Raw genomic sequence first — 12,658 nt, 5'->3', positions numbered from 1 at the left:
ATTGACAACAGATTACGTAACTACCACAAGAAGGAAATCTTATTTGGTAGAGAATCAACAAAAAATACTAAGACCCTTACTCATTTGGGCTACTAACCACGCGATTAGCAGTTAGAAATCACCAGCTTCTCCATGGGGGAGAGACTGGCCTTTCTACTGTTATAAACAGTGACACTCTCAAAAATTCACAGGGACAAGTCTACCCTGTTGTGTAGGGTTGCTATGAATTGGCATCAACTTGATGGCTGTGAGGTTTTTTTATGAGATGAATTGTCTCCAGGATCTCAATGATGAGCTCAAACATAGCAATAATTATGAGGATGGCACCAAACTGAGCAAAGGATAGCCTATATTATACATAGGTTCACTATAATTTGGGATAAATTCAATAGCCCATAAGAACAACATAGCAACACACACTAAGCTAAAACAAATCCAGCATTTAAATACTGTGCAAGATGTCCACTGAACTTCTCTTTAAAGTGATGATATGACAGTAAAATCATTGTATCTACATGACCTAAAATAAGTTACGTCCATTAACCCGCATTTATTATTTTGATTTTTTTTGAATATCGCATGTTTGGAGTACCTAATGTATCCCAGGGATAGGTTAAAGAACACTGCAGAAAGCACAAGGAGCACTCCATGGGACATACCTGATGAGTTATTTTTTTTCTTCATTTTATTGGGGCTCACACAACTCTTATCACAATCCATCCATACATCAATTGTATAAAGTACATTTGTATAGTCAGTGCCCTCATCATTCTCAAAACATCTGCTCTTCATGTAAGCCCCTGGCATCAGCTCATTTTCCCCTCTTCCACCTGCTCCTCTCCCATGAACCCTTGATAATTTATAAAATATTATTTTGTCATATCTTACACTGTCCAATGTCTCCCTTCACCCACTTTTCTGTTGTCCATCCCCCCAGGGAGGAGGTTATATGCAGATCTTTATAAAAAAAAGTTCCCCCTCTCTTTCCAGGGAGATGGATGGCAGAGAAGGGGGTGAAGAGAGACTCCGGATAGGGCAAGATATGACAAAATAACAATCTGTGGATTATCAAGGGCTCATGAGGGAGGGGGGAGCAGGGAGGGAGGGGAAAAAAAGAGGACCTGATGCGGAGGGCTTAAGTGGAGAGCAAATGCTTTGAGAGTGATTAGGGCAAAGAATGTATGGATGTGCTTTATACAATTGATGTATGTATATGTGTGGATTGTGATAAGAGTTGTATGAGCCCCTAATAAAATGTAAAAAAAGAAAAGAAAAGAAAATGATTAGGGCAAAGAATGTACAGATGTGCTTTATACAATTGATATATGTATATGTATGGATTGTGATAAGAGCCCCTAATAAAATGTTTTTTTTTTTAAGTTCCCCCTCTCTACCCCACCCTTCCTCCACCCTCCCAGTATCACCACTCTTGCCACTGGTCCTGAGGGGTTCATTTGTCCTGGATCCCCTGTGTTTCCATTTGCTCTCTGTACTAGTGTACATCCTCTGGTCTAGCCAGACTTGAAAGGTCAAATTGGGATCATGAGAGTGGGTGGGAGGAAACATTTAGGAACTAGAGAAATGTTTTATGTTTCATTGTTGCTACACTGCACCCTGTCTGGCTCATCTCCTCCTTGCAACCCTTCCGTAAGGGGATGTCCAGTTGCCTACAGTAGGGCTTTGGGTCCCCACTCTGCACTCCCCCTCATTCACAATGATAGGATATTTTTGTTCTTTGGTGCCTGATACCTCATCCCTTCAACACCTCATGATCACACAGCTGAGTATTCTTCCACGTGGGCTTTGTTGCTGCTCAGCTAGATGGCCGCGTGTTTACATTGAAGCCTTTAAGACCCCAGAGGCTCTATTTTTAGATAGCCGGGCACCATCAGCTTTCTTCACCACATTTTCTTATGTACCCGCTTTGTCTTCAGAGAATGTGTAGGGAAAGTGAGCATCATGGAATGCCAGTTTAACAGAACAAAATATTCTTGCATTGAGGGAGTATTTGAGTGGAGGTCCAATGTCCATCTGCTACCTTAATACTAAACCTATAAATATATGCACATAAATCTATTTCCCCATCCTCATATATAAATATATCTACCTATGAACATGCCTTTATTTAGACCTCTATAAATACCAGTTGCCTCCTAGTTCTTTCCTCTATTTCCTTTTACTTTCCTCTTGTCCCACTATCATGCTCAAGCTTCACTGTACATGATGAGTTCTAGGATGACTCATTAAACCAATGTGCTAGAGCAGAATAAATACTGAAGAGTGAACTATGAGCTGAATGCAAAAGTGTAGGTTAGAGAGTTAAATCCTGTAAGCTTTGTCATCTGTTTTAAGGACTTTAACTTTTTCTTTGACTCCTAGGGACGCCTTACCATGACATGCTATGTCTTAATGGGTTTACTATGACTTACTTGTGGGGAATCGAAAGAAGAAGGCAAGGGAAAATATCAGATGGCCATTCAGAAACCCCTTAAAGTAATCCAGACTAGAAATTGTGGCTTGACTGTCAAGGTGGTTAAAAAAGTAGGCAGATTCTGTGCGTGTGCTAATACAGGAACTAAAGGAATGATGTTGTACAGCCAGGCAAGTGAAAAGATAATTTCACCATGAGTTTATAGGAGGCAATGAAAGAAAAATGTTGGATTAAAATAAGGGGGTGTCAACATGAGGCATATTTAATTTTAGATTCTTGTTAGTACTCTAAATGGAAATGTACCCTAAGTGAGGTGCTTGTGTGCCGGTGAGTTTCAGGGGATAAATATGAGTTATAAGTACTTAACCTTGGAGGTCATCATTTTATGGTTGACAAAGTCATGAGACTAAAAGCTAGGATCAAGGGAGTATAGCCAGAGAAGTGATGGAAGGGTCAACACGGAGCCTTAGGCCTGAAGAAGAGCGAGAGGCCAGGTATACGGGTGTTTGACGATGGTATATTTGTTAAAAACAAGAACTTGCTGACAAGTGAATGGCATTTGATTGAAAGGTGTATTCTTCAAGCCTGGGTTTCACTCTATCCATTAGAGTCCATTATATATGCGCATACTAGACCATTACACAATAGACAATGCCAAGCAAGGAGTCCCACGAAAACAATAGGTTAAACCTTGGAATGCTAAATAAAAAAGCAGCAATTGGAACCCACGAGGTTGTGGAGGGAGAGTGGTGATGCGTTCTGTTCCCTTAGAGATTTCTAGCACAGGAAACCCAACGGGCCAGTTCCCGCTATAAAGAATTGTTGACTCAAAGTGGACTCTATGATAGTTTCTTTAAATTTTGTTTTGGTTTAATGTCAAAGATTTTAAAACTTGGCAATTCCATTAAATAGCAAGTCATTTGCCTATATGAGAACAAATAACTAGCTTCTTTTCCCCCTCTGTTTTGAGCAGAAATATTTAAATTGTGTAGGCACTGCTATAAACTCATAAATCATTTTTTACTCCCAGTCTCACTTGATGCTTCTATGAAAATTAAATTTCTGGAGTCTATATGATCTTGTCTGTAAAATTAATTGCCTACAAAGAAGAAAGAAAAAAGTGCTAATATTGTGACAAGAATCAAAACCTATAAAATAAAGCCCTATAAAAATAAGTAAAATTCTATAAGATATTCCCAATTTCTATCTTACTGGATTCTCTCAACTGTGAAAGCATCCAATGAATCCTGTATATTTCTGGCACTGATCTATTTTGGTAGCCAATTATTAGGGTATATTTTATAATAGTAAGGACATTAAAAGCCTCTCTATGCCTTATCTCAGAGCTGGAGGTTGCTTAGGAATACATATTCATTTTAAAAAGATGAGTGGGTACCAAGGTGCCAGGCACTGAAGATCGCTGACGGAATTACAGAAATCTCTGTCTGACTGATGCTTAACTTCTCATAGTTTCCATAGTTCGTTATATCATGTAGGATTCATAAACTCTTTCTAATCTTTCTCTCATGTAGAGAAAAATAAAAGCTAAGCATTCTTTGTCTTATTCCTTAATGGGCTCGATCTGTATTGCCCCCCTTTCCCCCAACAGAAAGTTTATAAGGCCAAGGTCATAACTACCATGCCATGTTATATCCAGAGTCTCAGTGAGTGCTAATTATAGGAAGCATGCAATACATTTTTGTTACCTCATGTTTATCAGGGGGTTTCTCCCTAGAGGTGGTGTTCCATCTTGGTCTTACCAAACATAAAATTATACTCTACCAGGAATGCCTTCTTCTAGCTTCTTTTATTTGTCTAGTCATTTTATTCACTAAACAAAATGCTCAAAACAAAAACAAAAACACCTGCTTAGATCATCTATTTTCTAGGAATTCTTTCCAGACCAATCTGGCTCATGTGTTCCCATAATAAGCACCCCATGATTTTTGTACTTAATAGCCCTATATTAAGAGAACTACAGACTTCTAGAAAAATAAAAGAAATTCAGCCAGAATGTGCCTTAGAATTGAAGACGCTATAACTCTATCCACTGTACTTTGGACATGTTACCAGAAAAGACCAGTTCCTGGAGAAGGAAATCATGCTCAGTAAGTATCGGGTCCGTGAAAAGGAAGGAAATTCAGTGAGATAATCTGACACGATACCTACAACAAGGTGAGGATCTTCTGTGTTCGGGGGTCTCTATGAGTGGAAACGGACGGAACAAAACCTCATAGCAACACCCCTATTAATGTGTTTGATAGAGTACAGATTCAGGGAAAAAGAAACATGAAATAGAGTGACACATGTGGTAGTTACATGATTTCATGTCACCTTGTTAAATAGCTTATAGGGGTGGAGTCTAGCCTGTCAATCAGGTCATAGTCAATCATGTTGTGTGGGCATGGCCTTCTCCTGAGATTCTGGGAACTTCTGTCTTCCTCCCTGGAGATGGAGCACACACTATCTGCTTGGTCTTCCTGCTGACAAACCATATGAAGCTATGTTAATGTAGCCACAGCCCTGGAGCTGGAGGAGCCACATAGAGATCCACACCAGCACTGAGATGCTTCCACCACCACTAGATCCACAAAAATTTCCACCCACTGGCCTGTAATCTTCCTGCATTCAGCATCATTGCAAGTGTTTTGTAAGTCTGAAGAGGGATTCATAGACTGCTATCAGATACATGAGTTAATATCGGACTTATAGACTTGAACTGGACTGGGCTGCGATGTTTTCTTAATATACAATTACTCTTTGATACAATGTTCTCTATTACACACATACGAGTGTCTATGAATTTGTTTCTCTAGTCAACCCAGACCAGCACAACATAATAGCAGCAATAATGAACTCAAACATGCCAAAGGCCATGTAGATACCATGGCACTCTGGTAGATTTAGGGTTTGCCGTGAGTTAGAAATGACTTAATGCCAATAATCAACAACAATGACAACTTACTTTTCAGATAGCATTTCAATAATCTGTCCAGTTTCAAATAGACTACAGGATGTTTACTCAATAAGCCACTGCCATCCTGCTGACAAATATTTACCCTATAGGTTTTCTGAGAGTGTAAATCTTTATGGCAACAGAGAGTTTCACCACCAGACCTCATTAAGGGTCCTTTGGAGTGACAGACCATGTCAGAAAACTGTCGAATCTGGGGTATTTTAATACATTCAGTATGCAGCAGAACTTTACCCTAGAACCGTGGTTATTGACTATAGTATATCCTTGATATCAGCCGTCGTCGATGTCTGACATAAGCAGCTAGCAAGAGACAAATCCAAATCTCACAGACAATGAGGAGAAACCCAGAACTGGGGCAGAAAGATTCCAAAGCTTCGAGCAAAGACCAGCCAGTAGCATCTGTCAGGAAAACCTTGAACACCCAACGCTACTGCCATTCAGTAAATTAAAAAACAAACATGGGGATAGAAAATCATTTTTGTACCTCAGATCAGCTGTGAGGGTTGAATCCCTGCTTGGTGGTTAGCAGGCTAATGCTTCTTAAGCCACAGTTCCACCAGGATTCTTCATCGGGCATAATGCAAATCAGAAATGATTTGGGTGGGTGAAGGTCAAGAAGCCAAAACTGAACTCAAGTAACTATTAAAGACACAAGGCTGTGGGCAAAGAGTGGTTCAGCAGAAGCTAATGAAGTCTCCTAAACAAAACCAAACAACTGGACAACAGGTATGTAAGAGTTTGGGAAAAGACAACAATATTGTGGGCTTTAGAGAATACGAGACAGTTTCAGGGAATGGGTGAAACCGTAGCTCGGTGTCTAATATTGTTTGGTCTCATGAAGAGAGCTTGGTTAATAAATGTTGTTTCTGGGAAACAAGAACAAATTGCAGCAGAGCACTGATGAAGCATACAACTTTCCTCTAGTTCTTTAATGCTTCCTCCCCTCTCCCCACTCCCCTAACATGACCTCAATTCCACCTTACAAATCCGGCCAGACCAGAGCATGCACACTGCTACAGAGAAAAGCTTGCAACACAGAGAATTCAGGACAGATAATCCCCTCAGGACCAATATTAAGAATAGAGATACAGGAGGGTAAGGGGAAGGCGGGGGGAGAAAGAGGGGACAGATCACAATGATCTACATATAACCCATTCCCAGAGGGATGGACAATGGAAAAGTGGGTGAAGGAAGACAGTGGTGGGTGTAAGATATGAAAAAATGATACATTATCAAGAGTTCATAAGGAAGGGAGGGGAGGGAAAGGGGAGGATGAGGAGCTGATATCAAGGGCTCATGTAGAATGAAAATGTTTTGAAAATGATGACAACATATGTACAAATGTGCTTGACACAATGGATGCATGTATGTATAGATTGTGATAAGGGCTGTAAGAGCCCCCCAATAAAATGCTTTATAAAAATAGATAAATAAATAGCAAGGCTCATAAAAGACCTTCCCGCAAAGTAAGATTGGAAAGAACAGGAGGCCAAGAGCCAAACTGAGACCACAGAGCACGCGGGGCCCCACGGGGAATGTTTTCTAGTCCACTTTAAAAGATGTGCACTTTATGTAGCAGGGAATGTAGGCAGTGTTTGCTGAATGGATGTAGGCATGTACTTCAAAGTATTTCCTGGGACAGAAATATAATAATATGCTTTGAAGACATTTGGTGACACAGTAACATGAGTTAATACATCTTGTGTAGCAGGTTGAAAGATCTATACACTCCAGAGGTTTCCAATTTTTCTTAAAATAAAATTCATTTATGGTTCCTGGGCAGCTATTTGAGAATCAGCTCCCCTGCATTTAAGCCCCACAACAAATGTGCTTGCAAACGACATGGAAAAAGAAAACAGCCTTATATTGAATTCCTTCTTTTGCCTTATAAAAAGATTCTTCAAGATAAATTGAGTGCCGCTGTGGTGAATTTGGATGCTTCAGGTCACAGACATCCCATTTTTATGTGTACTGTGATGACAGCGACAGAGAGTGCGCAGGGACGCGGTGCAACTCTGCCCCGATGTTGCAAGAATTCACAAAGTAATTGAAAGTGTCTCCAAGTGTGCATAATTCTGTGCCTGCAGTCAAATACAGTAGATGGAAATTCATTTGACTTCCGCTGTCAAAATGTCTAAAATACATAAAGGAAACGTGTAAACAGTGAGCCAAATAGTACAGCGTTGGCATTCTTTTAATTATACCTCAATTTCATCTTGGCTTTGCCCAAGCATAGTATTAATCCTAAAAGTTCATCTTGACTCCTTCCAGTGGATAAAATGACCGAACGTGATTTTTACCCTTGACTCAAACGTGTCAGTTCTGGATATCTACAGTATTTGTCACCATGAATACCATTTAACTGCCGTGGTCCCCAAAGGAACTCTGCACAGCCACACATGGGTGCGAGTGGAGGAGCTTAATTAATCTTGCTGTCACTTTCACGATGCTGTCCATTAGTTTTGTACTATCTGATAACTGGCCTTCTCTCTATTGGAAATGGCTACCCACAGCCTCATGGAAGCACTTCCAGAAGGTAAACAAAGCCTCCCCTTTGTGGCAGAGCGCAGCCCGACGTTACTGCTGCCGATCTAATATAGCGGTAACCTTCACAATTCCGATTTAAGATTATAAAATCACCGAAAGTAGAAAACTATCGAATCGGTTTCCAATTGAGAAACTGCTTTAAAATCTTTATGCAGATTATATGTTTGAAATAAAAGATTGCATTTTTCTTTATTTTAATTTCCCCAATAAAATGTTATATTTTTCTTATGTCCCTCTACTAATTATCCGGAACAATGCTGCCTGATTAAAGAGAGGATATAATTTATAAGAAATTGGGATTTACCCACTGGCTACTTACAAATTGATTCGGTGAAACTTGGATTTAAGGATTATGAAAAATTTAGTATCACTTTCAATCCTCTTTGTGAATTGTATTTTTAAAATTTAAATATATGTACATATATCTTACATGTTTACATATTAAGTTTAATTTTCAATGATAATTAATAGTTTAATTTGCTAACATTTTAAAAAATCTCAGAATGACCTTATAAATATGATTATATTTTGACTTAGTCCAGTCAAACATGTAATAAAAGGAATTTGAGCCACTTGGAAACAGATTGTGTTAGTCTGGGTACATTAGAGAAATAAATCCACAGAAACTCGTATGTATAAGAGAGTTTTATATAAAGGGTAAGTGCACATAAAAAAAAAATCCCAACCCAGTGCTATCCAAGCCCACAAGACCAACATTAGCCCATATGTTCCACACAAATCCAGCAGGTCTTCCTCCATCTCACAAAACACATGCAATGACGCCGACTGCAGGAGGAAAGCCGAATCAGTGAATATGTAAGCATCTCAGTGCTGGCTGGGGTCTCCACATGGCTGCTCCAGCACCCAGGGCTGCATCGGGGTAGGTCCATACAGCTTCTCCTCGGGTATGTCTTGCAGGAAGTGAACCTTGCCAGCTGAAGGAGAGACTGGCTAAGGCAGCAGCACCCTGGTCCAACCATCAGAAAGCTAGAGATGCAAGAACTAGAAAGGCGAGCCTCACCAAACTATTTATCTCTCCGCTCTTCAATTAACCCCACATATGTTTATTGGCCAGGTTGGCACAATAAATTAACTAGCTCACAGATTCTCTATCTCTAGGTAAGACTTCTGACCACAATTTTAAATGCAACCTCATGAGAGATTCAAGTCAGAGGATCCCAACTAAACTGTTCCAAGATTCCAGGGAGGGGGTAGCGGGGGAATATTTGAGATAATAAGTATTTGTTGTTTCAGTCTCTGAGTCTTGGAGTGATGTTTTATACATCTATAGATGATCATGACCATGAAACTTCACGTCTAATTGTAAAATGACGCTGCAGTAGAGTATCAATTAAAATGATGACGATACGAAGTAAAGTTTATCTGAGTTGGAAACAATCCTTAGGGCCTTCCTCAAGGCCCTTCAGACCACATAGCTCCCTGCGCTGGGAACCTCTTAGATCCAGGAAAAAGCTGACATCAAGATCTCCAGAGAAAGCGCATCCAACAAACAGTGAAAGGAGAAAGGACTTGCCTCAGTCCCAGATGACCAAAAGCCTTCCCCTAGGACTTGCAACTAAAATTCATACCTAAACTTGCAACTAAAATTCATACCTCTGTCTTCCTAAACGGCGAGAAAATAAAGTTTTGTTCGCATTTTTGGTAGTTCTGTCTCAGCAGCATTAGATATCAAAGACAAAGGCTCTATGTATGATTAGATTACAGAGAGTGATAGAGACAGACGATTGAAGAGTATGTATCAACTACTAAGAGGACATCTATTTTTTAACTTCAGCTGAGAGTGTGCCTTAGGAAATGTAAAATTTTTTTTAGCTACACAGAACTGACTTGGTCAAGGTTTTACTCCCTCCTTTTTGGCTTTACCCAATGACTGATCAGTGAGTAAGTAAGCAAGTCTCATCATCTTAGCCCAAGTTGGGACAACTCGTACAACTTAGGTTATTTCTAGTTCGAGAAATTACCATTGAGGTCATCTGCAGCTATCTGTAGGCCTGTATTTCAAATCAGCTTCTTTCTATTCCCAGTCACATCTACTTCACCAGCACTGTCTCCAGATGACTTCCCAAAAGACATCCTTCCTGCTAACCACCTACTTAGCCTGGTTCCAAGAGAACACAACCCTCCATCCCAGCAGAGTGTATATTTGGTGAATTCTCGTTGTTACAAATTTATGTCCTTCAGACAATAGGCTTTTTTAAAACAAAAATGAATGTGTAGTTTGTTCCCCAGAAAGGCCTTAAAATATTGGATAATTTCAGAAGAAAGATACTTAACTTTGGAATTAATGTGAACAGAGAAAAATCTAGAATTAGAATGGACACACTGGACTGTGTGCTCTGTCTGAGTCGCAATGATGGCTTGCATCTGTCAGGTCTGCCAGGAGATCTTCAATCATGAAGCTGCTCTCCTCGACAACAAAGGTAATCACTCAGCATTTTATCTTTTCTAGAAAGTGTCATTGCTTTGAAAAGACAATAAAAGTCTCACAAGGGTTTCTGTGTAGTAGAAAGATTTTTCTTCACTTTCAAAAGGAAAGCTAAAGGAGTAAAAAGGCATAATTAATTTCCTTGTGAAAAATACATTCGTTTTGAGAAATTTCTGCAGTTTTGCAGAATAAAGTATATTGGGAAATTCTTCCAAATTGAGTAATTTTTTATATAGCACCTATAATATATAAACATCAAACAGCCAGACCATCATTTTTTTGAGGAAAAAACTCCTCGGGACACATATGTTATGCCAAGAAATGTTTGAGTATCTCCCCCTAAAGAAAGTATGGAGGGGAATAAAAAGGTTATCTTGCTCTTTTTAGACTCTAGGATATACCAGGTTTTGCTAAAACCAAATATTTTTCCACATATTGTTCAAGCCCAATGGACAATCTGGAACTCATTTATTTTTTTCATTCATTCACCACTTAAAAATGATTTCTTCAGTATTCTTTGTCAAGCAATGTGTTAGAGGTCGGGTTGTAGGAGTACTGGAATCGGATATTGTTCATTACTTCAGCGAGCTTACACTTTTCTAGAGCTTTGGCTCTGCCATGATAGCTGGGTGAACAGCTGAAACAGTCTATTGGGATGGGTAAAATCTGGTGAGGAAGGTAAATAATCAGGATGTAAGAGAGAATAGGAAGTGAAGATTTGGAATGTCACACCTAAGCAGAAGAAGGAGGATACTGGGAATCAGAACATGATAAAATATTACAGGTATACATAATGGTACAGATCGAGGCACAGTTATAAAAGGCCCAGGCTGACAGGACTCAGAGATGTTCCACAAGGACAGTCAGGAGAAAGTGGCCTCTAATGAAGGACAGGTGTCTTAGAGACTTTCATATATCTGTAATAAAAATATGAAGACCCACTGAGAGTTAAATCAAGAACATGACGGGCAACATGGTTATATGTTCACACTGTGCTAAAACAGTTAACTGCTTAATGAATATTCGGTGGCAAATAAAGCTCCCATACAACCATGCCACTTTCAGAGAGGCATGCCTAATAATACCGTAAACATCCAGTACAGAGCATAGTTGTCCTTGCTCTGGGTTTTCTGTCTGCATGTAATCCAGTGAAACACAGCAAGAAAGAAAAAAGGAGATGTCTTGCATGGTTGATCTTGTCGGCTTGGGAATCGCCAATTCAACCACTCTAGGGAGAATCAGCTTGACTAGCTGTCCTGGGAATTGAGTTGGAATACAAGAATGAAAGCAAAATGCTTGATTGTTTGACAGTGACCAAGTTGGGCCTGAAAAATCACAGTCAGGGAGCTGTGTGGACTAAAATCTGTGCCCAGACCACACAGGCACTAAAATGTATATATGCAGGACTTGGGAAAGAGCTTTGAGGCAAATACTATCTGATTTTATGTTTACAGTCGTGCTCATATGCAAGGGTTCCACCTCCATGGATTGCACCCACTGTGGCTCAAAGATATTTTTAAAAAACAAAACAAAAATGTAGTCAAAGCAATTTCTAACATGTTAAGAGGAAAAATAAAATAACCTTTACATTGCGCCAACTATTATAAGTGATCTAATGATGCTTTATAATAGATGGGAATATGAGTGTTCATTACATGGCAATATATGCTATTTTATATAATGAGCTTGAATACCGGAAGAGCTCCTGAAGCCAATCAGCTGTGGGCACGTAAGGATGAGCGGCCATGCAAAATGTTGTATACATTTACATTTCTGACTCCTAAGCCCAGTTTTTGTCCAATTGTCCTGTTCCCTCCTGCCTACAACATTCTTAGTAATTTGTCACATAATATATGGCCCCGCATTTGAAGATCCTTGAGCACTTACAATTATTCTGTGACTTTCTTCAACTATAATCCCCATGCAAGTGCAGTCCTAGAGAGCAACCGAAGCCAGAAAAGTCACTAAAGTTTCAAAAAATGTTTTTTTTTCATAAAACATGATACTTCTTATTCTTATTTCAGAAAAAAATAAAAGCAGCAGCTTCCAAAAAGTTATACATGTAGAGTCCCACTCATTATACACAGCATGGTGCAGTGTGTGGGTAAGTACGTGAGTAAGTGAAAGTGTGTGTGTGTGTGTGTGTGTGTGTGTGCGTGCGCGCGCGCGTGTATGCTCTATAGATCTCACTGTTTCACTTTCCTGGAGATAAAAGTGAAGTGGCAATATTGATGTATACCATAGAGAACGTGTTCAT

The sequence above is a fragment of the Tenrec ecaudatus genome, chromosome 4 (genome assembly GCF_050624435.1).
Source record: "Tenrec ecaudatus isolate mTenEca1 chromosome 4, mTenEca1.hap1, whole genome shotgun sequence".
Lineage (NCBI taxonomy): Eukaryota > Metazoa > Chordata > Mammalia > Afrosoricida > Tenrecidae > Tenrec > Tenrec ecaudatus.
The sequence above is the reverse complement of the archived record's forward strand: the minus strand, read 5'-3'. Positions refer to the sequence as shown.